The sequence below is a fragment of the Populus trichocarpa genome, chromosome 4 (assembly GCF_000002775.5).
Source record: "Populus trichocarpa isolate Nisqually-1 chromosome 4, P.trichocarpa_v4.1, whole genome shotgun sequence".
Lineage (NCBI taxonomy): Eukaryota > Viridiplantae > Streptophyta > Magnoliopsida > Malpighiales > Salicaceae > Populus > Populus trichocarpa.
In genome coordinates, this window is record NC_037288.2 from 10,614,369 (window position 1) to 10,617,259 (window position 2,891).

Here is a 2,891-nt window from a genome sequence, read left to right on the forward strand (position 1 = left end):
AAATAGTTAATGTGGATGTAATTTTAACAAGAGTTGTAATAAATTTTGTACATTCATAAAATTGTTGAAAGGTTGTTAGGACAATATGTATGTAATTCTTAATTCTTATATGCTCGTCATTGAAATTAAGTAAAACCGCACCATAAAGTACATGATGTTTCAATATCCATCACCATTTGACTGGTACGCTGCAGCTAAAGTTCTTCAGTAGCTCTGTAGATTTATGTAACTTTGATGGAAGTACCATATCGCGGGTGGTGTGCAGGGAAAATGTGAAAACTAGCAGCTGGTGGGGTGGTCATTTGGCAGTGTTAGCAGATTCTTGTTCCTCGAAAGAGTTGTGCGAGTATAGATAACATACAAACTCTAGTTACGTTAATATTGTTATGTAACTCTTATTCTTAATGTGAACTTAACCTATGCATTTTGATTAGTACTTAAAAGTGCATTCTCATTAAGGCTTTATATCATCGTATTGCACTAAAGTATCGTTAAATTCCCTAACTAAAGCATGTTTTATAATAACAAGTCTAATAATATAATATATCTTTAATTTATGGTAAATGCTTGTTTTGAATGCAGGTATATCTCACAATTCAAAGGATTGATTGCTGTGATTAACAATTGAAAGTGAAGAGACAAAAAGAGGACTAGGCTAGGAGAAGAGATGCTGGTTCAATTCCAAACAGGAACACCATTCGGTTATTTGATCATAACTGGAGTTGTAGAACTCGGATTTAGGTCCACTTTATATGGATGGAAAGATAAGACATAGACCTAAAACTTTCATGAGGGGTCCAAGACTCAGTTCTGCCGTTTTCAAGTTCAAATCTTAGCAACAACGGAGAAGTCGGAACCTGTCCTGCAGCTCAAACACTGTTCGGTTTTCATCTCATATCTTGAGTTCTAGAAGTCCAAATGAGCTCTGGTTTTTTTTTTTTTTCTGGAAAGCTGAGACAATTGCCCACAGCTTTCATGGAACAAAGGGCTCAAATTCTGATGTTAGCAATGACGTTTTGGCCAGCCAACAATATCAAAAATCTGCCAACAATTTCAAGAACCAGCAGCCAACAATGTCAAAAACCAGCCACCAAATCAATGGTTGGCCACCAACTATTTCCTTAGTCCACCAAGCAATAGTTCCACATCTTAGCCTATAAAAGGAGACATTTGCCATGTATTTAGTCATCTTGGTTTTCAGATCAAGATCATGTTCTTGCTTTCTTTCTTTATATCTTTGTAATGTTCAAGTTTTCTTTCATGTTATATTAATCTCTTGTTTATGCTTTTTCATTTCCTTTCATATACTTAGTTAACTTATATCATAATCATGTTCTTATCTTGTTTATTTATGTTTTTCTTCTTCATTATGTTTAGCTAAGTTAATTATGTCAAGGTGAAAAGGTTTTACTAATGGTGTTAGAATAGGTATAATATAAACTCAACATGGACTTTAATTTTTATATCCAAGAAAAATTGTTATTAGCATGTCTTATCTTTTTATCTTACTTATCCTTAATACCTTGCTTGTTAAATGGTTAATCTAGATTTATGTTGTATAACACTTGGTACATCGAATGCTTGATCCTTCATAGTTTTCGGCCGACATCGTTGTTATGATAGGAACTTGATTTGTTGTTAACATAAGCTAGCAACATGAATGCCTGATGATATTTATAAGTATGGTGTTACTTAGACAAGCTAATTAATATGATCATGTTAATACTTTATAATGAGCCATTAATGATAAATCATCCGATTAGAACCTCCTTTGTGTGTAGTTTCTAGTTGAGTAATAAAAAGAGTTTATATTATATTTATTTGAAATACCATAAGTAAATCCTCTAACCTTGACATTTGTTTTTATCATTGTTTAATCCTTACATTAATCTTCCATCTCAAAGTTCTCATTAATTTCTTCCTCTTCTTCTTTTTATTATTATTATTACTACTATTACTACTACTACTACTACTACTACTACTATTATTATTATTATTATTATTACTATTATTATTATTATTGTTATTATTGTTGTTGTTGTTGTTGCATTGTTATTTATAATTTATACAATTAACCTCTCTGTGGTTCGACCCCGGTCTTGCCGGGTTATTTATTACTTCGACACTCCTACACTTGGGAGAAGACATCAATCTTTTGGTCGTGTCAAGTTTTTGGCGCCGTTGCCGGGGAGGTAAGTATTGTATAAATTTTATATTTCTTTTATTTTCTTTTGTCTTTACTTTTATTTGTTTTTCTAATTTTGTTCTTTTTCTTTTTCTTTTTCTTTTCTTTTCTTTTGCACTTGCATGAGAGTTTGGACACGTACATTAAGTGGTAGACTTTCTAGGAAATCCTCATTTTCTTTAGAAAACATGGCCGAAGAAGATAACTAGTCAATTCATAATGAGAATAATGAGAATAATCATGTGAGAACATTTAGAGATCACATGAATCCAACAAGAACAAGTGCACCATCATGTATAGTTTTTCCTCCTGATGCTTCTCATTTTAATTTTAAGCCAGGTATTATTCAACTTTTACCCACTTTTCATGGCTTAGAATTAGAAAATCCATATTTGCATTTAAGAGAATTTGAAGAAGTTTGTAACACCTATAATGACTTAAATTGTAGCATGAACACCATCAGATTAAAGCTTTTTCCTTTTTCATTAAAAGATAAAGCTAAAACATGGCTACAAAATATTAGCTCAGGATCCATTCGTGCTTGGGATGAAATGCAACAACAATTTTTAAAGAAGTTTTTTCCATCTCACAGAACAAACTCTTTCAAAAGACAAATCACCACTTTCACTCAAAAACCAGGAGAAACATTTTACAAGTGTTGGGATAGATATAAAGACTTGCTTAATACCTGTCCTCATCATGGTTT

General features: G+C 32.0%; 1 pseudogene; it reads right to left on the minus strand.

Moving 5' to 3' along the window:
- Positions 1 to 2,780: 2,780 nt before the first annotated feature.
- Positions 2,781 to 2,891, minus strand: LOC112327373 (small nucleolar RNA R71; annotated as a pseudogene).